Raw genomic sequence first — 27,193 nt, 5'->3', positions numbered from 1 at the left:
CAATTTAGCCAAATACTTCTAACCGTTGTGCCTCTCACACACAAACTAAACATGTTACATAGCTCAAACAGTAAATATATGACCATGGCGAGTGTACTAACATAAAAAATCAAGCATACCAAATGTAGGTTGCCCGTAAAATTTGAAAAGTCACCTTACTTTTTGAACACACCTGGTATATATTTAAATAATGTAATACCTGATTGGATTGACCATTCGTTTTGAATACTGGTAAAATCCATAATCCTGTTAAGAAAACCCCTTGTACTGGGACATCCTTGATCCAGGAAGGATCTTTGATCTTTCCTATTATCGCTGATTGAACTATTTTACAAGTTACAACATATTAAGGATTATGAAACCGCCTTGTATGCTTTTAACCTGCGCGCACACAAAGCTATATACTACAAGTATTATTACAACAACGATGATGCGTAATGATGTGCTCGTACGCAATATATATACATAACTATTATAGGACTATTTTTTGTTTCACAAAAATAAAAAATGATTAGTATTTTGTACAAATTGTGTGGAAGCAGAGGTGTAAAAATAGTGTGAAGTTGCTCTTGATATTTTTGCTATTGATTGATGATATATAATTTACGGTAGGCGTTTTTTTTTTGTATTTCTTTTTAATATTTGTTAAAACATTCTATATGAAAAAGAAATTAAGTCCCATAATTTGTTGTTTTGTTACTTGCACTTATTACAATATATATCTCATATTAGCACAAAAAAAACACACCATACATCTGTGTCCTTGAACCTACATATTTGTGTGTATCGAGTTGTATAATGAATTTATGATGGGTACATACTACTCTTTGTATGTAAACTGCTTTAAAGAGAAGGAAAAAAATACAAAATAATGATGAGTTTTTTTTTTAAAGGTCAAAAAATATATGTGTAGTAATTTCCGTATTCTAAAGGGTTGTCCAGCAAAACGTGTACACATAATTAAGGTCAATTTTCTCATTAATAAAGGAGGCTTTAGAGATTATTTTTGTTATTCTAGTTCAACAACCATCCTTTCTGCATACACAAATAAAAATAAACATTTTGTCATCTCGTCATCATGAGTGAGCAAAAAGCCAAAAGGCAGCGTATCTCAGATCTCTTGGATGCTCAAGTTGGAGTGGCGAAGATTATTGAAATTGTAAAGTGCTCCAGAAGCCTGGTTTACAAGGTGGCAAAGATTAAGAATGATGGAAAAGACCTCTCCAGGAAAGCAGGAAGTGGAGGGCACAATTTGAAGAGGGATCGTGAGTTCCTGTCCAGCTTAGAGAAGAAGATCATGGAGGACCCCACCAAATCCATGAATTGCCTCGCCAGCGACTTCTGTGTGGCTGCTAGAACCATCAGGAGGGCCGTCAAGGGCGACTTGGGATTGTCCTCATACACAAGTACCCCACGCCACCTTCTGACTGAGGTCATGAAGGCCAGGAGGCTTGAGAGTTTAAGAGACTAAGACAAGTGGCTCCTCCCTTGCCAGATTGCTGGACGGTGCTATGTCGGGACTTTAGAGAGGAAAAACAACGAAACTCCGCACCCAAATGTGGACTCACTGAAGGCCGCCATAGTGGCTGCCCAGCACAACTTTTCTGAGAAGTTTGTCATCAAATCTTGCAAGGATTTCTGGCGACGTGTAAAGACTGTGATTGATACTGAAGGTGGCCATATTAAATGAAGAAGTTTGCAATCCCTTATTTACATGATTTTTTTTTTTGTTATTGAAAATAAAACATAGTAAAGTGTTATCTATAATATTAAAATACTATTTTTCCTGTTTGATAGAGATTCTCTATATAATCAAATGTTCAATGCCCAATTCTTTTAATAATATGTAAATAAAACTGTGCATTACATATTTTATAATTTTGATATTAAAACCAGGACAAAAAAAACAAAGAATATTTACAGGATTGAGCAGCAAAAAGTGAACTCGAGAGAAAAAACATATATATCACATTTTCTTTCATTGAAGTAAACTGGACAACAGACCAATCGATCAACCTTAAATTTGCCGTGTGAATACTTAACTCAATATTAGTAACCTGGTTTCTTAAGTTTGCTTTTTTTAAAACCCCAAAACTCTCTGTTAGCAAACTGGGATATTATACACCTCCAAAATATATAAAATTAATTCTTACTCTTTTAAATCTTGTCCGATATTTATTTGTAAATTAAGGAATGATTAATTAATTACTTTTTCTTAAAATTGTCCCTTTATAGTCCATTTTGATTTCTTAGACTCTTCTTTTTTCAATGTGAGGACTGAGGTGTACCACGGTAGCTACAAAATTATTATATTAGAGCAATTATTTAATATAATACACGCAATCTCATAAAAAATGATGTGTTAAAATTTGACTCCTCAAAACACGTATAACCTAATGAATAATTTATACAAAATTGTACAAATAATAAATTTTCAATCTTTTTACCATGAGAATAACAATTGTGTTGAAACAACAAAATAAATGTTGCATAAATCCTTAATTGATTTGGTCCAGTCCAGTCTTAGAACAAATCCTATTGGTCTCTGGGACTGTTTCTTAAGACTGTTGGTCCTTTGGACTTTAAATACTAGAACTGATTATATAAAAGAAGATTTAAAGTTGAGTGACGTCACAGTGACCAAACTTTATTAGTTTAAGACTGATATGAAGTATTCAACTGGACTAGAACGAAGATTGAACTGGACGGGACGTCAGCTTTTAGTCCCAAATAAGAACTGAAACAGCATTAGCTGAACTCATGTTAAGATTATTTTGAAATAAGGATATATCCTTTCTGGATGTATTATATTTATACATGTAACTAAATTAAGAATAAAGAGTGGATAATTCAAAAATCTAATGAACGCTACTTTTTTTACCTTACAACTTACAGTTTGATTTTAAAAAGAAAAATGTGGCAAACAGGAAAAACCATTCTGTCTTGTAATTTGCGAAAATAAATATTTTCTGGGTGATTTAAAATGTGCCATTTTGTTTATAAAAATCTGTAAAATAGTAATATTATTTCTTATTTGATCTTTTTTTTTTTTAAATACCCCAATTTTTTATTTAATTTTTTTTCTTTTCCTCAGCTGTTATCATTATAATTTAGCTCCTGAGCAGTGGCTTTATTTTCCAAACACATTAAATTATATTCAAAACTTCATGGAATATTCCGGTGTGCTCATAAAAAAGATGGAGCGTAACCCAGGGGATTAGTTGTAGAGTTGTAATTATACGTTCTTGTTGGACATAGAGTAGAATTGAGGATCGAGATCGTAGTAATTCCTATCACTGCCCTTGTTTATTTCTTTCTCCTTCTCCTCCCTTGGCACAGCTGATTGTAGCTAATTTTATGAAACGCCATGACAGTTAAGCTGCTCTACTCCAAAAAAAAATCTTGGAATTGACATGTTGACTTTTGGTTTCCTATTTTTAGTTACCACAAAATAAACCTGATTTACATCATCAATTATACATAAAATCAAACCCACTTTGTAGATTCGACTTCCCCAAGGAAGGTTGTCTTATAAACAAAATTTCGGAATATTTAAATGAATTTTCCTTCTGCCAAGATTTGACTTAAGGCATTTTATGTACCCAAAATGAGCTTTAAAGTTTGAATTGAAAACTTTTTCTATTTGTAAAAATCGAATAAATATTTTGAAATCTGAATAAGTTTGAGTACATTTGGCAGTACATACATGGGAGAACTATTACATAATTACACACAAAAATCTATTGAAATGGCTTGTTCCATAATAAAAATCCTTTTTGAATAATGTACATTTTTTTCTACGTCTTAAAACCACCCACTTACAAACAGAAGATATGGATTGCTTGTATCACGTGTGAATAATCAAATTCAAAGAATACTCGAATCAACTTGGTAATCATTATTATTAATTTATTTGTGGTTGCTTATTATGTTGTTTATAGGAGATTTAATGGATTTTATTGGTGTAACACTACTTTTAATAAGGTAAAAATTCTTAGAATAATTTTTTAATAGAAAAGACAATATTTTTTAATAAGGATAAAAAATTTATATATTCTTCGAAAATTACCCCACAAAAAGGACATTTTTAAAATAAGATCATTAAAAAATTATGAGGGTATTACTTCGCTTACACGATAATACTCTATTCATTTTGTTGTCAGCTGTCGATTCACTCTTTTCACTATATACTATATGCTATTTCATAATGTATTCTTTTTTATATATAAACAAAGTAATAAGTTATTCTATTCATATGCTCCGTTTCCAAAAGAACAGGAATACAATTTCTTGATGAGCGCTCGTAGTCGTTGTATCTATGTATATTGATCATATTATTTTTTTCTATCAATAAATTTTGGCTATCATATGGAAATACACATGTATAGCTACACTTTTAGTAACTGATTGAGAAGCAATACTATATACGGTGTCGAATAAAAAACTATGTAGGATTTTAATATTAATGAAAATAATGATAGTCTTGGAGTACATAAGAAATAAAAAACAGTTGGTATGATTGACTTATTGCTAATTAACAAATGATTTTGAGTCTTTTTTCTGTTTCCTTTTGGAGGGAAAGTTGCCTTATATAATAAAGGTAACGTCGTGTTGTTCCTGACTTGATATATAGTTGCCATTTTTGGGGTTGACATATATACTTAATTAAAAAAAATAATCCAAAAAGTCTTGATGAAAAGTCCATGCTCAAGTGTCAGTTTATCGACTAATTGTTTAAGCTTTAATATATCGAAATATGATTGAATTTTAATCACTTAATCTTCATTAATTATTACATTAGTATATATTCATTTGTCAATGTACCACCCAATATGTAATCTTGAATGATGGAAAGTAAGGCAAAGGATTTATGATGTAAGTCCCTGAACCGCAGACTCCTAGTTGTATATCCAAGATTCATACAATAAAATTATTTTTGACAGTTTTTCATTGACAAGATATTTAAACTATTTTAAATATTTGTGAGATCCATAGAGCGTTTTCAAATTTCAAAAAAATCCGATAATCCTCTAATGCCTTAAAAAAGAATGTTTTCTTTTTCTTTTAAATATTACTTGATCCCAATGAAAAGCAGTGATATGTGAATTTAATCAAATGTTATGTAGTTACTAGTTTTCTTATCCAATTCGGTATGAAAATAGGTAGGTATTGTTATTTTGGTACTTTTCCATACTTTTTGAACTAAAAATATTTAAAAAAATCGTTAAAAGCAATTCATTTACATTTTATAAGGCACTGGCCGGTGTCTAATTCATGTGCCATGCCATTGACCGTTACCTTGCCAATTCTGCCTTCAATAGTGCCTTTAACTGCCTGAATCAATTCTTTAGAGCCTTGATTTGGATCTTTTTGAAGCTTTTGGCGCAGTTACCAAGTACACACTAGAGTGGTTACATCCCAACACTCTAAAAATTTCAAATGGTAATTTTTCGTGAGTGGATTGCTAAAAAATTCCAGCTTTGTGTTGTTGCGGTTTTTATGGTTAAACATCGAAAAAATAGGACAAAGGCGCGCCATTAAAAAAGTGGTGCATTTTAGATAGAGATGCATGTATATATTGTGAGAAGAATTGTCACGGTAAATTGTATAATTCCAATCTTATGAAAATGATTGAGCGAGAGAAAATGCCTTGCACATAAAATATATTTTAAGGATCTCTAATTGTAATTATGTTAAATATATCGTCTTTATAACCTTTCACTCTTTATATGTTTTGAAAAAAATCATAATTTGAATAAAGATTTTGTCAAACCCTTTATTTTGAATCATGGGAGAAATTAAATATTAAATTATGTTATTTTTCTTCAAGGCACTCCTTTATGAGTATCATACATGCCAATATAATGCAGTTTCCTATAATAATACATTCTCTTTGAAGCAAATGAAAAAAATATTTTTTTAAACTAGGTGCACATAGTGATATAAATAATTACAGAGCCTCAAATATCATTCCCTACATCAAAAAAATACATTCATCTAGCTTAAAAACAAAATAACAGTCTTGTTTGTTATTCATAGTACATTAAAATTGAAACATTTGTGAATAAACTGAAAGTGGTAATTGTTGGAAAACATTTTTTCAAAAGGACCGTTTGGCAAATATAGCCCAAAAATAATATGACAAAGGACGACCTCTGCAGTTGGCACAGGCCTTCCTCACCACCTGGAAGCCATCATTGCGGTTAAGGGTGGCTAGATTAATGATTAAGAGAGTTCATACATATATATTTATAGTATTAATTTAGTTAAAATTCAAAGTGTTGAGTTTTGAATGGATCACTCGGTAAAACTTTTTTTATGTTTGAGAACAAGATCCACTTGGATCACCTCTATGTCTTTACTACTATTAATTAACAATAGAAATAAATTACCTAAATTTCACACAAGGTAAACAATTATGTAACTTCATGTATCAGATTTCGTAGCTCCTTTTCTCCATATTTTTCATGATAACATAAATAATATTAAATCATTTTAATCAGTAAATTCAATTTTACATAATGAGTACCCTTCTTTTTACGTTTATCATTATAGTATACCGACAATATACATAGATACAAAAGAACAAACAACGTTCGCCGTCATCAAGGAAGAACCTTGAGGTGCCATGGATTTAAGTAGAAGAGATGCTATTGCATTAGGTTCATCAAAGTGTATTCATACATACAAAATATTCATCAGGAGCGTGGGGTGCTGTAGCCCTCCCCAAATTAAAGAATTTTTGCTTTTATACTAGAAAATTTAATTTGCAAATTTTTTTTGTGTACAGTTGTAGATTTTTGATTTTAATATTTGAAATTTAATTTTTCAAATTTATAAATTTATGTAATCAGCTGTGGATTTTTGAATTTTTTGTTAAAAAATTAATTTTCTGTGTATAGTTATGGATTATTAAATTTATATTTTATTAATTTTGTTATTTAAAAAAAAAAATAACGAACACGAAGCACCCCCTAATATATAATTCTGCAAACGCCCCTGTGCATGTATATTGTATACTCACCTATAAGCATAAGTGCCTAGTGATACCACCTATACTCAACAATTATTTGCAAGGTTCAATGATACATATTTGCATGTATACATACGTTAGAGTTGTTACGACACCAATACTTTCGGACGGGTACCCATATACCTACTTGAAGTGACGTTAGGCAACTCACATGATGTCCCTGACGTGGGCGTCAAAATGACGTCGGTCTCGTTTTCAAAAGAGAAAAAAGGGTGAAAAGAAAAAAATAGAGATTAATATATAATTGAGTTGTTCTTTTTGTAATTTGAACACTTACACTCAAACACAGATACCGGGTGATTAAAAACTTGTTTTTTTAACCATCCCGGTATCTGTATTGTCAGATTTAAATGATCGTTAGTTTTAAAATATGCTGTGACATCCCTAATGTCAGAGATCTTAACAAATAAAATGATGTCTTTGAAAACTAATTTTTACCGCAAACATTTTTGCCGTAAGACATGTTATCTGCATTTATAGATCTTAATTATATAGGTTTGGATTTTGCCTGTTATCTTGACTGCTGTATGTGATATAGTAAATTATAAAATATGTCCTACCCGTAAATAAAAGAAAAGTAAACCGACAATAAATAATGTAAACCTGATAATTTGAAAAATATTTAGGAGTAGACCAACTTATTTGTAATTATGTTTCATTAGATCAGCTGCAAAGATCCGTGAGATGGAGTAAATATACACAAATCCCAATCAAATATCAAGGTACTGAAAATATATATAAAATTGAAAATAATGTTATTCTAAATTTTGTGTAGGATCTATTAGGTACGAGAAAAAATAGGATAATTGTGGAGAAGTATCTTATTTCGTCAAATTGTGAATGATGATTTATTGTCTATTTTAAATAACTAAGATTTTATAATGTAACAACACATATGAAACATATTAAGGCCTTATATATAGTAATTTAATATACAAAGACGTTATGATGTATATTTTGATGAACAATAAATGTTTCAGTCCTTTTATTTGTCGGTTCTATTTTGACATCCAAATAAATGGCATTAATCAACAAATTGCCTAATTATTTTGCAAAAAGTTTTATTTATTCTTATAAGAATTGGTTAGTTATGTGCCCAATATAGCCGGCACCAACGCCGCTCAATGTATAGGTAGTACCTCAAGTTAGATACTCCTTAAACCTACTCCATGATTGATAAAATAAATATAGTTTTGAAATCAAACCGTTGGATATCTCAAAGCAATTAAGCAAATCGCCAGACATAGACCATGTGATTAATATTTGGCCAAATATAGTTGTCTTCACGATAACTTTTTTGTTCGCTAGGGAGGTTGTTCTTGAACATTACTTTATGAGTAACAATCCAACTTACATAAATTGAATTATGCAAAGGGAAGAATAAGTTGCATATGTCATGCCTAAAGAAACGAGAATAAAATAATTAGTAGTTCCAACTTTCTAAAAAAAAAACACATTTTGGATAACGATGAGGGTACACTCTTATTTTGATCTTCATCAATTGCCATAGAAATCTCCAAAATTTTTATTATTTATATTTTTCTAATAGTTTGGTTCGTCCAAGTGAGAATATTAGTCCTTAAAATCTATTTGACTGTTATTTAAAAGTGAAAATACCACTTCACTTTTTTTTTTATTAATTTGTACGTCATTTCTGGAGGAGAGTAATAAATGTTGTCATTTATATTTTGTAAGTGTAGCAACAATATTGTCGTCTTATCTTTCATAAAGTGCCAAATCGAGTCAGACGTAAATGTTTAGTTATATATGAATTATTTTACTAGATATATATATAGAGCGGGAAGATTTGGGCCACAGGCTTTTTGAGCTTGGCGAAATTAGTTGGATTTTGATTTAAAAATAAAAAATCAGTCATTGTCGGAGTGAACATGATGACAGTTGGGAACATCAGTGTGGCCAAGGTGAATAGGAAATAAGTCTATATGAAGGCATAAAGTAGACGAAATGGTTTGAAGAGAGAGGAAACAATTGGATAGTCCCTAGAGGCCAAGATAAAGGAAGATCCAACAGCATCGATGTGCCACTTGGCTAACAAGTTCAACGTGGACGAGATCTCCATCAGGAGGGTAGTTCATAATGACCTCGGCCTTAAAAGTTTTTCAGGACTCCAAGAGGTCTCCTCACCGACAGGATAAAGGCCAGCATCAAGAAGCAAGGACCAAAATGTCTACCAATTATATTGTGGCAACCTGGGCCAAGTTCTGACCTCGTATGGAGGCTGTGACAGAGACTGAAAGGAGCGAATATTGAATAAGAATTTGTCAAGATTATTTGCGAAAAGTTTTTTTTAATTCTATTTTTTGTTATAAAGTTATTAAGGTATTGGTTTTGCTTCTTGATCGCGGAGAATTTCCTGACAGACAGTCCCAATTATGATTTGATGGGGATTTATAAATGAAAGTCCTTGATGGACATCAGAGTAATTCCTGTTTACATCCTTGTTCGATTCGGAGATTTAAGTGGTGATTATTTCCTTCATCTCATAGATGTTTGTAGCTAATTTAAGAAACATAATGTCACTTTAGCTGCTCTTATCCAAAAAAGTCTTCAAAATGGCAAGGATACCATGTCCATTTTTTATTTTTTACATTAAAAAAATCTTAGAAATTTCATTATAAAATATCCTAGTAGAAAAAATGTTATGAAAAAAAAACTGTTTTTTATAATGTCTCAAAAATTAAATTGATTGTGAAATATTTTTTTGAGTTTGTAGATACTTGATGAAAAAATTAAAATATAATTTTTTGTCTGCGTTATGTTAAAAAGTACAAAAACGAGAATATATTTGTATGCATCGAGTTGTATAAAAACGCCATGTAAAAATGAATGAAATTTCATAGGCGTGCGTTTAGGTCAATTAATATTTTATACAACTGTATTCTACAAAATACCCAAGTGTGTGTAGCCAAGGCTCATATAAAAAAATCTACTATTTTGGTTGTAACTTGCACAATTTGCTTATAGAAGTTACAACTTTTACACCGGAATGATGAAATAATGAATTTGATTATGGTTGAGGCTTAGCAACAAGAGTGTGTAACTAAAGATGAGCCAAAGAGTACTTTAGTTTCTAGTCTAAAGTACATCCTGCTCATCATGTCATATTTAAAAATAAATCATCAGAATGTTATTTTTTCTGTTTTTTGTTTAATTACTGACGTGAGAACATCTAAGTATTGAATAACGAAGTGGCAGTGTGCTCATAAAAGACAAAACGTAGTACCGATAATTTCTTGAGGAGTTTATTATATTATTAATACAAAATTTGTCTCTTCATCGTCGCATAAAAACTCTGGCCAATGCTGGGTATCACCGTTTGTAAATTATAACTCAATAACTTTTCATTTTAATAGGTAACGCTATATTTATATGAATGTAAATTAATTGATTACTTTTTAATCTAAATGGTTAGTAGGTTGGCTTGAAGTAACGTTCTCATTTAGCTTTATGCATCATTATTTATGCCTTTTATTTTCACACATTCAATATTTTTATTTCATTAAATCAAGTTTTATAAATTCATCTTTTAAAAATGTTAGTCATTAGCTAATGGAATAGTTTAATGTATTTTCATTAAATGTGAATCATTCAAAGTTCTGAACAGTATGTTATTGATTGCTATAAAGTAAGTTGCTAATATTTCAAATTAAGGAATTTTATAAATGAAGAAAAATATTTGGTTATCTGTGATTTTATTTCAACTCAGTATATGAATTCAATACAGTTTTTGGAAAAAAGTAATTTGGGGTTTCCCCCTGTTCTGTTTGATAACTTGATAACCAATATTCACAGACTTCTAGAAATGCTAAATTTGTAATCCCAAGTACGTTGGCCATAGACAAGAACAGGTAATAGTCACCATAGCTGGCCGGTTCTGTTGAATCACCACCTTCAAATGGTCGATTTGTTCACATTACAGAGAAGATATGAGTGGGGGGGGGGGAAAGCCGTTTGAACCACTGTTGTGCAACACAAAAAGAGTATTGGCCCTGCTTACATTACAAATTTTCTTTGTCACTTTTGACTTGTTTTCCCCTTTCAGGTAGTAAAAATTTAAAATATGGCGAATTTCTCCCTGGAAGACCACTTTACTCGACACTCGATAATCCACAACTGAACCGACAAAGCACAATAGTTCATAAAAAATGTTATAGGGTACAATTACACCTTTACAGCACATAATCGTATGATCTGATGCGACCAATAACGAACATGATAAACTAAGTTAAATAAGAGCGGGGAATACGAAATTACTTTTTCCCCAATCTAATATATGGCTTATCCGATAGCATGTAAAACTTAGTAGGTACTCAATACATGAAATAATGCAGTATATGAATCTTCAATCCATAAGTGGTTTTTTTATACATCAATACAACCATTTTGCAATTTGTGGTGTTTGGGAGAATTGGGGAAATTATGCCGCAACTCTCATTCAAATTTGGATTCACCCCGGGCTGTCATCATGGCAGTTAAGGACCAATTTTTCTAATCTTTTAAAAAAAGGTTATATATGCTGATAGTTAGAAGTCAATTTATTTCGAATCAACACTTTGTCAACAAATGGACTTACAAATATAAATCCATAATATTTTTGATTATTAGGTGCTATTACACAACCAAACGTCGAAAGTTAGAGTGACATAAAAAAGGCAACGCGTATGACACCTTCTTTGTACACTTATAAGAGCCAGAAAGGCTGCAGAAACCATTGATATCTCCATTGGAAATGGCTAAAAGAAGCCCATTAATGGTCCATTCACTCAAAAAGGAAAAAAAGATTTATCTAGTAACCATAAGTATGACTTCTAGCCTACCTAACTTTTTCTTTCCTCCATCACTGACCTCAATCCCTGGACTTTGCAATTTGGAGTATCTAGGAGAATAATTTCTACCACATAGGATATACCTGAATTTTATATTTTACTTCGAATTATTTCATAAATGGTTTTAATAACTCCTGAATTTAGTCGCTATACAAAATAATAATTAGAGATGTGTTCCTCCTCAATCATAATGAAGATACATACTAAGACTAACTCGCTATTCCTCTTCCTAATTCTTTTTTTTTTATTTCTTATTCAATATACGTTCCCTCTTAATCCATTATAAAAATAACCTGTTTTTTTGGATTTTAATTTTTTCCCTGCATTTTCGAATCGATAATCCATAACTTTGAAAAAACATTAAGACAAGAAGAATTATTTTTCTTTTATTAAAAAAACAAACCAACTCTTTAGCGGAAAAACAAACTTACCCTCCAAAGCCAAGTAATTTGGTCTAATCATAATGAAATATAGCTCTAGGTAAGTGACACAGAATTCAGAACAACTTTTATTTTATTTCTAAGGCCTGTACCTGCCTCTCTTTTAGAAATAAATACCCTGGCTATACACTTTCATAGAAGGACATACATATAACTATATTATTATAATATAGTTGATACTCATATTCTTTGATACAATGGGCATAGAACTATTAAAAGAAAGACTTGACATGATCAAATTACAAAAACATAAGTGTATATAATTTAAAGTATTAATAGACATATACTGTCAAAAGCGCTGAAATATTATTTTTATCCTATACTGTACTCTAATATTTAAATTTGACTAATGCATGAAATAAAAATAAGTAATGAAACTTGGCAAATGAAAGATAGTAACATGATGACTTGATGAATGAATAAGAGACATACAACACAATTGCGACGCATACATAAGTGATGCACCAACATAAAAACAATCTTGATCACAGATCAACAAAAGAAGACAGTCCTAATAAATTGTATTACATCATAAACACAGATACAGTCCAAGGATTCAGCCCTTGGAAGTTGCTTTTCTTTCATCATAGCTAGTTTGTCATTTTTACCAGAAACTATTAGAAATCCTGAAACAGAAGGAATACTTATTTATGCGTCTCTGAATAAATTTTCTTCACCCAAAGATTAAAAGAAGAAATACTTGAGAGAGAAATAACTTTTTTCATTCACAGAAATCTGACCTTTCATGTATGCAAAAGATTGCACCTATAATCAGAACCCATAATATTGAAATGCCTCTGTCTAGCCAGACTCCGAAACATCTTACTACCTTTAAATTTGCTCAAACTATCAATAGTCCTAAGTCTAATAATGTACACTCAATTTCAAGAATCATTCAGACTTTTTTTTTGGGTTGGTCAACATACAAATAATGAATAAATATTTTCTTTGATCATTATTTTTTGTATCATTGATGATGACTCCTTTTTTATATGAACAAAAAACTTGACATAATCACGTCATGATGTCATATTTGATTACGTCAGAGTTTTTGTGCAATAGTTAACTCAAACATCCTGAAAGTCTAACAAGACAACATATCCTAGTTGATGTTCAAACAATTATTTCAAATTATTTGCGCTAGGTTTCGATCTGAGACAATCAAATGTTTTGCTGGTTTGAACAAAAAAAAAAAAGAAATGATATATATAGACAATGATGAAAATCCAGTGTAGAATGGACATGTTAAAAAAAAGAAACGGAAAATCAACATGGTAACCCTGACACTTTTGAAGAATGTTTTGGAGGAGAGAAAGAATAATGATCATGACATTTCATTAAATCAGCTACAATCAATTTTATTTACTGTGAATAGTTTTTGATTTTTGTTTCGTGCAAAAATGAATATTCTAAATTTAATTTTTGAATTTTTTTTATACATCTCCTCGTTTTTGAAATTTTTTGACAATAGTTGTTCATTTTTGAAATTTTTTTAGAAAAAATTTAATATTTCAATTTTTTTTTTTTTTTTCAAAAAAGTTCCAAAAACCAAGCCCACCAAAAAAAAGCATTCCTTCGGATCTTCTATTAATCTTTATTTTTGTACAACATCATTTTTATGTAGACGCAGCACATGTGTTACATATATATTTAAGAAGAGTGAGTTAGTTAGTGATGAGATTATGAAGATGTCTTCTAAGAATGTTATCAGTGCTTTTTATGACATTTATTATTTCCTCTTATCTGTACTTTATATCGTTTTTAAAGGCTGCTAGTCTACTCATTTTTATGACTTGAGGAGTAGGAGGAGGAGGGGGGGGGGTGATTTTTATTAAGTTATTTTCCATTCTCTCATAAATTGAGTAACTTAGTGCTTCTTAAATGTATACGTGTAGAAATTCATTCCAGTGATGGATTTTTGACATCCCTAAGTTAAAGGCAATCTAATCATTGCTTTTAAGTGATAATATTCTATCATTATTCTGACTGTTTTTATTCGATAGACAAGTCGAACTGTTTATTCACGCGCAAGTTTTGAACCGAAACCCAACAATATTAAGTCTAAAATTATGCATTTTGCTGAAAATTATACATTGGGCCAACATTGTTATAGTTTTTCATAGACAAGTCCTGAGAATAAGCTATATCAGAATCAATTCCTTTTAATGGAAAGGCAAGTATTGCTCACATAATTGAGCTCAGTCTAGATACGTGCATTTCTGAAAATTAATTACCTGGACAAGTATATTTTCATGAATTGTAGATGACGACAACTATCATTGTTAAATTCCAAATGATGGTAGTTGCGGGGATGCTGAAGAGAATGAATATAGACAAAGGATTGGTGACGGCGGAGACCAGGGAGCTTCATGAGAATACCTCTGATGATTCGATTTCGACTTGATGTAATGCGTTGTCGGTATGGTATCTCACTACATCATGACCTAGTTCTATTGAACACACACAAAAAAAATTAAGTTTGTACATAATATTCTAGTTTTAGAAGGATACTCACACGCATAAATCCTATTAATTAAGTAATTGTCACTGATGATGATGCACCATGCATCGCTTCCGTTGATGTTTTGATTTTATTATTATTGAGATACATTGTATAGGTATGTTTCCATTTTTTTATATGCTATATTAATATGTTGACGATATTTCTATTTATCGATAGTATATACCTGTAAAGACAGTACTTAAAAGGACATGGTAATATTATTGTGTTGTTTTTTTTTTCACCTTGTAATAGTGGTAATACAGTATCGAATGCAACAGCTTTTGGTAATATGGGCGTTGAAAATGACGATAAATTAATGGACATCGTCGAGTTGGAACGGCATGTGAGCACTTATTAGATTGCCCCGGAATTGAAAATTAGCCAGAAAACTGTTGGGAACCATCTAATTTGGATAATCCAAATATGTTAAATTTATTGTCAAAATAAAGCGAAAAAAAGCTCCGAACTTTTTATTTCACCGATTATGAGTCGTTGATATTATTATCTTCACTTTGACATAATTTCTATTTTACTTGTGAAAGAAATGAGCCAATAAGATGCCTTGAGACTGACAGATCTTAATGATACAATATTTAATTTGATGGGTAATGCTTTACTTGGTCAAAAAGGCTTACTCTTGAGAGATAAATGTATTTCTATATATAAAAGATTGCCTTATGAAGTATAGATTCATGAATTTCATTCCGGTTTAGTGATGTTACTAAGATGACAGTTTAAAAAAAGATTTATTGTTAGGGAAGACAAATTTGACAAGCTTGGATAATGAAGAAATATTATATTATATTTTTTACCTTATCTAATATCAAAGAAGACAATTTTTTGTTTCAAAAGTAATTTTTAATTCATTGTATAACGATGTATTTACCTATTTTAAATACGGATTAGGGCTTGATATTTAATAAAACTAGTCTTTATAGAGATACTTTTTCATAAACAGTCAAGATTTAAGACCTTTTAATTCTCAGTCCAATTTTGAGATGTCCAAATAAAGGTCTAAAATTCACTATTTTTCTTTATATACATGGTTTTGTATCAGTTCATATTTCATTATTTAGGCTCCTAAGATGGCAGATATCAACTATTCTTCTGTCAAATACAAATATATGTCGCAGTATATATTCCTATTTTTTGAGAAAGAAAAAATATGCACAGCAACGTAAACCTCAAGAAAGTAGCCCCTTTTTTTATTTGACAACCCTTATTGACCCCATAAATTACCCTTTCAATATTAGAACAACAAAAATGACAACACAAAAACTCGCTAATTTATAGGATAGGTTTTTGCTGACTCAATATGGTTAAAGGTTTTGGAGGAAAACGTATGTTTAGTTTTTAATATTCATTTTTTATTATTCAAATGTCACTTTGTGGCTATTTTGAAGACATAAAATACCCCATATCATATACTGGCAGAAATTATAAATTTCCAAAGCCACAGCTTTTATTTTCTTAAAAAATCATGACTTTTTCAGTACCTATAAGGTAGTTTGAGCTCTCTGGGATTATTCCAATAAAAATATGTTTCATCAAACGTATAATAATGAGTCGTTTATTCTCAAAGTAATTAAGCAATTGGTTCATTAGTAAAAAATATATATACCGAATGTGCACCAAAAAATTGCAGTAGCATTTGATCATGACTACGTCCCTGTTATTTCTAAATACGAGATTTGATTGTACAAACAAACGACAGCTGCCACAAAATTAACAGAGTTCTAATTTTAAAAATATTCCAAGTCTCTGATTGTAAACATGTGCAGGTGTTTGCAATCCCTTCCGCGCCAATATCAGTCCCAAGAAAGTTGTAGATAACTTTGGCATCTCCATCCGTAGTACCTACAACATAAGGAAGTCTATTAAGAAGCCAAGAAAAACTAAAACTTCTGCAGCAACAATATTGACGGATTCTGGCCCATCTACAAACGGCCCTCCTCCACTCCTGGCCTCCACCCCTAGACACTGCATTGATCATGCAAATTTGGATTCGACTTGATTTGACATCATGAAAGGGTGGTACGCCATGGACAAGGCCTTCAGATTCAAGTGCTGTCAATCTGTTAGCCAGCGTATATATGCTGTTATTGTTTGTAAAGGAGGACCAATTGCATATAAAATGTAGCTAAATGTTATATTTTAACATATCAGAGGGGGGTTTAGAGTTGTTTATTCTTGATTCCATAAAAATCACGTCTACCTTAATTTAGTCATGTCATTTCAATTTTTGGGTCCCCAGTTCCAACTCTGTATATTGCCATGACTAAATTAAGGTAGATTTCTAAGTGTGCTGCCAAATATTCAGTTGCCTAGTTCTATTGATATGTACGAGAGTAGTCTCATATGTTTCCGACCGTAAAAAGATACAAGACATGTTACTGCCTAGGAGCGTTGGTGTCATTGCTGCAAATCGGAGCTGGAGCCGTCTTTCGATCCTTCTTTTACTACCCAAAATACTTTCCCTTATCCGTATAGTTGAGTGTAAGATATTTGGAGCTTATACTGTGGTCCTGATCCCCTTTTCACTGGCTTATTGCAACATCCACAAAACCACAAGGCTTTTAAAATTGAATTTATCATTGCGAAAGTCCAAGGAATTATATACGCAGTGAAGATTGGTGAAAGGAAAATTCCATTATGCCTAGCGGCTCTCGTGCCCCAGCAGATAGAAGTACTAAAAAACTTCAGGGATTCGGGGTTCCTCTTGAAAAACACAGTTTCGCCAGGAACATTAAACTAATAATTATAAGTTTATCTCAAGTCTTGTTTACGACAAGCTCACTTCTCCTGCTTTTTTTTTTTTTTGCCTTCTTTCATCAATTTACATTAGACAGTAATACTGTCAGTATGTGTATAAGTGCTCTATTGTGTGAGATGAAGAGTGATGACAAATAGTCCAGGGAGTACTTTAGTACGCTTCTTGCATAGTCTGCGTGAGCGGGGGGAGAGATGGAATAGGTGAAATATTTGGTAGCAAGGCTAATGTTTGTGCGCCTTCTCTCCCTTCTCCTTTTTTTCTGCGTACATTTGTATTTGAAATTAAAAAGAAATATTCTAACGACTTTAAATTACTAACTGAGAATTGTTGTTTTTTTTATAATAAAATTATAGAATATTAGAGTTAGATCTGTTTAATGTTAATGAAATAAATAAATAAATATATACCAGACCTTTTTTTTTGAATTTTTATTTTTAGTATTGTGTGTTTTTCTCAGGGAAAAAATTGTTCACGATAAACTTTTTATTTTTTGGCTCAATTACTCCGAGTTGGATTGACTTAAATGCGTCAAATTTTAACTCAATTAGCCTTTATAATATTGTTTAACCTATTTAAAGGTTACATAAAAAAATATATATATTTAATGACGGCTCAATACTTGATTTTGTCCATTTTTACAAAAAAAGTCATATCAACTCATTCAAACGACTGTTACATAACAACTGCTCGTTCAAAATGGGTGAAACTTTTTGTGAGTAACTGACAACAAATTATATAAATATGACAAGCTTTTATTTACGAGTGCTGCTATCTTCACGTTAATGTCGGAAACTTTTCAGACTGCCATAGTATATTAATATTTATCTTCAGCCGATGGCTGATGAAGTTTTGAAAAAAGTGAGAAACGTTTTAATGTGGTTAATAATATTTTTTGAAAAATATATATTCTAGCAAAACTTACGATGATGAAAATATAAATTCATATCGTTTTTTTCAAGTTACTATTTTTTAATAAATTATAAATAAGAGCTTTAAAAATTGTCAATATTTAATTCATCAGCTCTTTGAAATCTAAATATAAAAATATATTTCGCTTTTTTACTTTGAATAAACACTATTTAAGAGACAAATTTTAAATTTTTTGTTCGTTTCTACTAAATTTGTCAATTTCTATTTGATTTATAGGTTATTTTAGACATCCCTGATAAACTAATAGACTTAAAATTAAGTGATCGAATGTTTTATTAAAATTGATTCATAAGTATATTTTTTGTAAGCTGTTTTTCTTTAATTACGCCTTTACAGCATTTGAAAGCAGAGCTAATTATTTGCTTGACTTACAAATGCATACTGGCCATATATTTTTGTTATTTTCCACTTACTAAATGCTTTTATTTATACGATTCTGCAAAAAAAAAAAACAATAACAAATAATTATATATATAGTATTTTCCAACTATATTCTAATTATATGTATTAGGCATTTTTTCAAATATTATTTCTAGGACTCTTAAATGCAGTGGATAAAAAAAAAATTATTTTATTCCCTGCCAATTTTGTTAGTTTGGCCTCTTTGAAGGAAAATAAGTGTTTATAATTTTAATGGGGGAAACAATTAGAACCCTTGGATATATTTGATTTAATTTAATTATATCTGGCTTATTTGGGTAATTCTCAGATGAAAATTTCTGAAAATGTTTCCAATAGCGTCATCCATTTTAATTATGAACGCAGCCTCTGCTTACCTCGATGAAGGTGATCTCTAGGTGACTACAGCCACGTCCTCGACAAAGGCTATCAAGGAAGGGATACTTGGGTGGTGAACTTGGCAAGTCTTAGACTCAACATACAGCCACATATTTAAGTCTAAAGGATTGAAGCTGGAGCTGTATGGGTTCCACAACTCCTTGGAACAGAAGGGCAGAGTTTCCCAAAAGAAGTTTTGCGGGATATTGTCAGTATGAGCAGGAGATCTATCCTGCTGAAACAATACATTCCTTTTATATAACATCTCATTAATCCAGGGATTGAAATCTGTTTTGATGTTAGGCACATAGTCAGCCTCCGTCAGGTGGTATACTAACGGGAACCATGTCAGGATATGGCAATTCCAGAACAGCCAATATAGCCAATACTGATCACTTAGCCTGGATGTTAGGTTGTTGTGACGAGTCAGCCCCTTCCTCGTGGTTTCCTAATTATTGAATCGATCATTCTAGCGATTAAATAATTATCTATTGTCCAAGTTAGTTATTTTATTAGTTAAGTTGATGATACTGTATACTGCCATGGCCACAATGCGGAATTCTTCAACATGAAGTTGTGTTGCCTTCTTTGGATAGGCCTAAATCGTTCTTTTGATATCCTGGGTCTTGCAACCGCCTCCAGCTTTTCTGTCAAGTCTGTCACCAGAAGTCTAACCCTTTAAGCGCGTAAACTTACTACAACTATTTTGTTAGACCTAGTATTGGAGTTTTGGAAATCTTGGGACACAGCCTCCTCTCCTGAGTGTAGGAAATGATTATGTGAATTGTAATATTTCTTTGAGCACAACAAAAATCTAGAACATACAGCCATGACTACAACAAAAGAGTGGATCAAGAAGATTCATATTAAGGTCATGGAGTGGCCACACATGTCTCTGGACCTCAATTATACGGAATATTTTTATCTGTAGGCAAACTTACAAAATTTGCAAAAGATCAAATAAATATTTACTTTACTGTATGAGGACGATCAACACAAATAATGCTAAGGTTCTTCTACCTGAGCTGTATATTCGAAAAGGCATCTGAATCATAATGCCAAACTTCCAACAGAAACTATTTGTTGTCCCTATAAATTTTGTTCCTCTATGGGATATGTCATTGTCTGGACAATATTTTATGATAAAGTGAAGCTTTAAGTACCATTTTCCTTAACAAAACTAATGTACATTTATTTCAAAAAATGTATTTGAAATTTTGTCAGTATGTAAGTAATTTATCATGCATGTTTAATTTATAATAACAACTATCATTTGAATCTGCTAAAATATTTAGTTGAAATAATTTGCATATTATGAACGTTCAATTTGTGACTACTAATCTTAAATATGTTAATCATTGTTTGTTTTTATTCCTGGACGAACAGTTTTTAATACAAATAACTATACTACATAGTATTAAGCCAATTTTTCTATCTAATATTAAGTGATTTCTATTTAACCAATATTTGTTTTTAGAATCAATATCAGAGTGTAGTGTGGTTTCATATACTGTCACTATAGTGACACAGGACTAAACCACAGCTCCTAGATCAGCTCTTATATCGTTTCGAAAACCGATATATTGGACAAAATATACTATATTTGCATCATATTGATTTCGAGAAAGTTTTTAAAATTTAAAATATTGGCTCAAATTTTTTGTTTTAATACAATCAGAAAAAAGGCGGGAATGGAAAAAAATTGTTTTCCAAGATTTGTTACTTGGGATTGCTTAATCCATTGAGAACTCATACTAAGATTAATAAATTATGCAATTATTACGAATAGAGTTGAGTAGTTTTTAATGAAAAACTACCTTTAGTAAGGAAAAAAACGATTGTTGCGTGTGTTCGTTCTTTTTTTTCCTGTTTTTATTCTTTAATAGGTCGTTCTTGTGTTGACTTCTCCTTCTGAAGCAAAATTTCTCGCCTATCTTTTGTACAAATTGATTTAAAATGCATAATCTAAACAATAAATTTAAATTGTAATATTTCTCCTGCACCAGTGCTATTTTAAGTACAGAAATTTTTCCTGTTTATATCTCTTTTATGTTACTAATCGATCATTGATGCCTTTGAAAATGGGCTCAACAGTTGAGCCTCTTCTCGTCAAAAAAGATCTCAATGCGTCCACAGGTTCCTTTGAGGTGGTTCAGCATCTTTTTTTTAAACACCGCTGATGGACACTTGTTCAACTTACTGGCCGTGTCGTTTTATTAGCAATGGACAGCTAATAATATACTGTACATTATTGCTCATCGGATCATTGTAGAAAAATGTCTCTTAACCTAGCATAATTTGCGTATAAGGATGAGTAAATAATAAGGATTGTCCCTATTTTTATCTTCAGATTTTGAATCGAAATAATTTAGTTTAAATTGGTGATTTTCAAAGATTTGCTCTAGATCACTCCCACGAAAATAGAATGATCTTAATCGGGCAATTAAAAAATTCGGTCAAGACCGATTTTATAAGTAAATGATTGAATTTTGATACATTACTCACTTGATGTATTTAATTATGTTAATAAGTCAGCTGATACTCCCTCTCCAGACAACGATATAGTTATATATATATATTTAAGTAAATCGTGTATATTTTTTAATGGCCCTCGTTTTGGAATTGGTAATCTGAAGAATATTTTTTTTCCCCTCAGCTGTTGAATAACTATTAAACCCTGAGTTGAGTACTTCCTTTTCTACTACTTGTAGTCATATTTAATACTGTATTAAACATTCAAGGGTGCTCTTAAAAGACGGAAATCAACCTTGAGGATTTAATGTGGAGTTATAATAGTTTGAATCCCAAGTTATCTTAATGATCCTTTGGAGTGTAACCTCGCCCACATTCATCTGCCTGGTTAAAAGTAAGACCAGAAGATACATTCTGTTGTCTAGAAATACTCTCACGGAGATTTCTGACTAGCTGAAGGTATCCCTTAGAAGTATGTCAATTTTGGTCCATTTATAGCCCTATTAGACGTAGCCACCTTACATCCCTGACTTGAACTGGCTTGGGCTTACGTTCTCTCCAACACGTAGAGTTAGGGGCTGTCAACATCAGCCATTCAGACATCGATGTCATAAAGGCTTCCCTTAATTAATACCGAGTCGGCATGAGATAATAAACTATTGCAATGAGTGTGCAGTCTTTATGCGCCACTTGAAGCTATCATCGTCTACCTGGGCCTCCGTCAAGAAAAGTTAATTGCTCTCAAGGAGTGTGAGATCACAATTGAAAAAAAAAAGACTGAACTAAATACATATAGTTCAATAGACAACGCCCTCATGACAGATTATCATCCTGTACTCAATGTTCCTGGGTACTATTATATATGTCTTTATTTAGGACTGAAAACTGCAAGTCTGTCCAGTTTAGTATCGGTTGTTCCATTTCATTTTTGCGAATCAGTTCTAAAACTTATCAAATTCGTTCCTTTGTTACGTCACTTAACTTTATTTCTTCTTTTTTTAATCAGTTCTAGTTCTGAAAGTCCGAAGAACTAGCGGTCTTAAGGACCTCTTTAAGAACTGGTCCTAAGACTGGGCACAACTGGACCAAATAAATAAGTAATAAAACCTCACTATGTGTAGGTTTGCGTATCTGTAATTCCTAGAAACGGAAATATACCTAGTGTATATGTACCTTAAAGTAAGTTCCTAGCTAAGATGAAGTTATTTTAATACTATAATGTTGCCTTCTACTTAATTATTGCAACTCCATCCAACCAATTAAAGAAACATAAAAACAACTATAACTATTCTTATTTTGATATACTAGTACATGTTATTTAAATTGTAATTGAAAAGTTTCTTAATTTCTATGAAACAGCCTGTATATCTGTATATAATAAATACTGAGAAGTGATGATGTATTCCCATAAATTTGATATATAGGCTATAAAATAGTAATACGTGTGGATAAACCGATGCAAATAATATAATTGTACATGCATTTCTATAAAGACTTTTCCCACTGAACAAAAACATTTGCAGCTTCTAGGAGCTTAAAATTAAGTGACACACCGCACCTGCTAGCAACAAGTAATTCCTTGTCTAAATACAATAAAAATTCCCACACAAGACGTGGCTATTTATGAAATAATTCTTATTCAATTGAATAATATATAATTATTGATTTTTAAATTAAACTATAGTCAGAATAATCTTCCCATCCATCATTGGAATTTTGAAAGGCTATAGAAAACTATGTTTCAGTTTAACATCTCGGAATTAATATATTTATAGCATTAAATTATTATTATTAGAATAAACAATTAAAAAAACTAATTCCTCACATCATCACTCTATTTATCTTATCCCGATTATAATAACACATATGACGTCAAGATACACTTTTCTGTCATTATCTCTCATACTGTATGCAATTTTTACCTCTCATCGCAGAACTTACTTATTAATAAATTCAGTTTAAAGTGTGAATTCCTGGAGGTTGACTAGTTAAGTATGGAGGAATATTTAAGTATTTCATTTAGAAACATTCAAAAAAAAAAATATTTCATTTTATAATCGCACCAAAATTTAACCCAAATGAATAAAAAACAGGCTGTTGGTTTTCTTAAAGGGACGTCCGGGATCTTACGTTAGTGTCGGTGTCATTTTCAAAAGGGAAGAAAAAGAAAAGAAATGAAGTACGTGAGCAGTTGCTTCTTGATACTTAATGATAAAAATCCAGTGTAGAATGGGCCTATTAAATAAAATGAAACAGAAAATCAACAGGCTATTGTAATCTTGATTATTTGAAGAATGTTTTGGCAGAGAAAAAAAATAATGCTCATGACGTTTCATTAGATGAACTACAATCAGCTGTAACAAAGGAGGAAGGAGAAAATGATATATACATGGACATTTGCTATGATATTACTCTGATCTCGATCCCCAATTCCACTCTGAGTCAAAAAGGACTTACAATTACAACTTCGCAACAAATCCTCTGTGTTACGCTCCATCTTTTATGAACACGCACGAATGTTCAATCAGGTTTTGACTATAAATGAATCTATATAGAAAAGGTTGTTCCCCACTCACAAATTAAATAGTGATTATAACTGCTAAGGCAAAGAAAAATCATTCTTCAAATATCCAATTCCTATAAAAAAGGGACGGCAAAAAATATACTGGATCTTCATCATTATAAATAATTTTTGATGTCTGTTAGTTGCATAATTTAGTGTCGTATGAAAACTGTGTAAATGATAATTACAATTTTTGTTTTTGATTGAAACTCATTCATATTTAATTGAGTTGTTCTTTTTGTAATTTGAACACATTGAATATTCAAATATATATATACTGGGTGATTATTAACTTATTTTTTAATCATCCGGTATATGTATTATTGGGCTTAAATGAAGTAAGGGTTCAAATAGACTGTGATATCCCTAATATGAGAGGTCCAGTATCTTGATGTTAACATCTAGTTGCAAAGAAAAAAGCTCAGAGCTTTCATTCTTTTATCGGAACGGAGAGGTTTTTGTATTATTATAGCGTTATATTCACGTAACAATTTGCCAATAAAGTTCCATATGACTTGTGTCTGTCCCTCGTAAAGACGCAACAAGTTATAAATAGGTTAGGGACCACTGATCTAAACTACACTTTCTTTACAAGTGTACTTATAAAAGGAAAACAACTGAACCAAAGCGTTTAAAACTTGAATTACACATTTATATTTTTTTATAGTTAAAACGTATTTGTCAGTGGCTTTTAATAAAATAACTTTGTTATCACAGCTTAATTGTTCTTTATACTTCTTATGTAACTCATTTAACTAGATAAATAGAGTAAAAATTTAATAAATTACCCTTAATAGAACCCAAACATAGATAATCGAGGATTTGTTATGTAACTTAGTTAATCGTGTGTGTGTTTAGTTTATAAGCGTAGGATGAGATTATGTAACAAATAGTAAATACAACCATGTTTTGTTTACAAAATGATTATGTGAAAATGGAGTTTAAAGGAATTGTTATCAAATTTTTTGAACGATTTCTCTTTTCCTTTATAGTTGAATAATAAGCAAATGATTTCGTGTTGTTAATTGTTTTTTGAACTTGGAGTCGTCTTGATTTCCTTATTTTTTTAAATATTGTATATTTTAAACAACTTGTAGTACATAGTTACCTTAAATGCATCTTGCAACCTTTTTTCCCAAAATATACAGAAAAAAAAATCCTTTTTTTTCAATCTATGAGTATTTTCCACATGAATAATCCATCATGTTGAATGACAATGAATTGCTAATTGAAAAGTGATTAGCAGTTCTTTCATTCCAATCATTGTCATGTTTGTTTATTATTTTATTTAGTTCAAGTACTACAACAGTAAAGATTCGAACTACATTCGAATAACATGCTACAGTGTTTTGTTTATATAATGATCATTAATGAATATAATTTAAAAAAATTTACTTTTCTGCACAAGATCACTCGTTAATATATCTTTTATGACATATATAGCATATGAACATTGCATCGGATCAGACTCTAAAGCAGCAATTAAATCATTACGGTCGATCGAGACAAAGAGTTCCCTTGTTCGAGATACGAAACTCTTTTGAGGTCGTTAGCTGATTAGGTTCTTCTCTCCCTCTGCGGGGTAAGAGACCACAGTAATGTCACTGAAAATGAGGTGGCTGATATGCTAGCCATCTAGAAGCTCGGGAAACCTCCTACCCGAATTGTTGGAATCAATTGGTAATCTCTTAAGGAAAAGGTATCTGCCTATTATATAGACAAATGACAGACACTTTGGTCGAGCCTTGACTATTGCCGTCAATGCCGTGCGATGCTCTTAAGATATCTCTTGGATTTTTCAAAAGGAAAACTAAACTCCTTGGCTCAGTTTAAATCTGGGCATTGTCTCTTATGCCGACACTATCACCTCATGTACGATTAAGTTAATCCACTATGTCGTGGGTGTGGTTAAAGAGATGAAGAACCACTTCATCTGGTATATGAATGTCCTAAATTTATGTATGAGCGGACACAGCTTTTAGACAATATTCGACACTTCAGTTTTTAATGAATTTTGATATCTGTAGCTGGCTGAACAATGGCCTATCCCTAGAATCTAGATATTCCTGAAGTTTCCTTTTTCACAAAAGAAATAGAATTCGACAATATTTTGGAATTGTTGATGGGGATATCTACTTGTCGTTGGACTTAATGAGAGCTAATATTACAATACTGAAATTTGTTTCTACAATTTATAGACTATTATTAATTAAAAAGAAATAAAAAGCGCTGGAGGGAAGTTTCATTAACTATGAATGGTCTGTTTTAAATGATAAACTAATTTCAGAAATGTAAACTCTTTATTTTATCAATTTTAAAATTTATGTTATTTTAAACATCTGTATGTTGATTAAGTGTGTGTTTGGTAATTTTTTTTTGAAGGTAATAAAGTTACTGTTACTTTTATGTGTCTGCTTTGTGGATAATAAACCGCCCGAACTTCGACACAAGAAAAAATATAACTCATAAATAATATATAATAAGTATAACTTATAAAAAAATAAATGAAGATAGAAAATTCACTGAAGATTTACTTGTTTAAAATGAGTGATTGAATTCAATTTTTTTAAAGTATTTAATGTAATGATGACTTAAACAACAAATTACGTGGCTTTATATTTATACAAAAGATACGTCATTAAAAAAATTACATTTTTAAAATATTATTATTTTACAGGAAAACAATTTAATATCAGCTTAAGTGTAATTTTTTATCTATCAAAATGAACGTGATGGTTAATTATTAACTAAAAATTACGAAAAAAGTCCAAGAATTTTTTATGTTTTCTTTACTCACATATACGTTTGTATATATATATATATACTTAGACGTGTACAAGCACGATACATGTGTT

General features: G+C 31.1%; 1 protein-coding gene across 6 annotated transcripts in view; it reads left to right on the top strand.

Annotated features, from left to right (window-relative positions):
- Window positions 1–477: 477 nt before the first annotated feature.
- LOC121125441 (uncharacterized) overlaps window positions 478–27,193 on the top strand; it is a 189,384-nt gene continuing 162,668 nt past the window's right edge. Inside the window, exon 1 of one of the 6 annotated variants that reach the window (XR_011781991.1) lies at window positions 478–608. The gene's annotated coding sequence lies outside the window, so the exon portion shown is untranslated. The remainder of the gene's footprint in view (window positions 609–27,193) is intronic. The other 5 variants (XR_011781993.1, XR_011781997.1, XR_011781989.1 and 2 more) reach the window with 5 other exon arrangements.

This window comes from Lepeophtheirus salmonis, chromosome 10, assembly GCF_016086655.4.
Source record: "Lepeophtheirus salmonis chromosome 10, UVic_Lsal_1.4, whole genome shotgun sequence".
Taxonomy (NCBI): domain Eukaryota; kingdom Metazoa; phylum Arthropoda; class Copepoda; order Siphonostomatoida; family Caligidae; genus Lepeophtheirus; species Lepeophtheirus salmonis.
The sequence above is the reverse complement of the archived record's forward strand: the minus strand, read 5'-3'. Positions and strand labels throughout refer to the sequence as shown.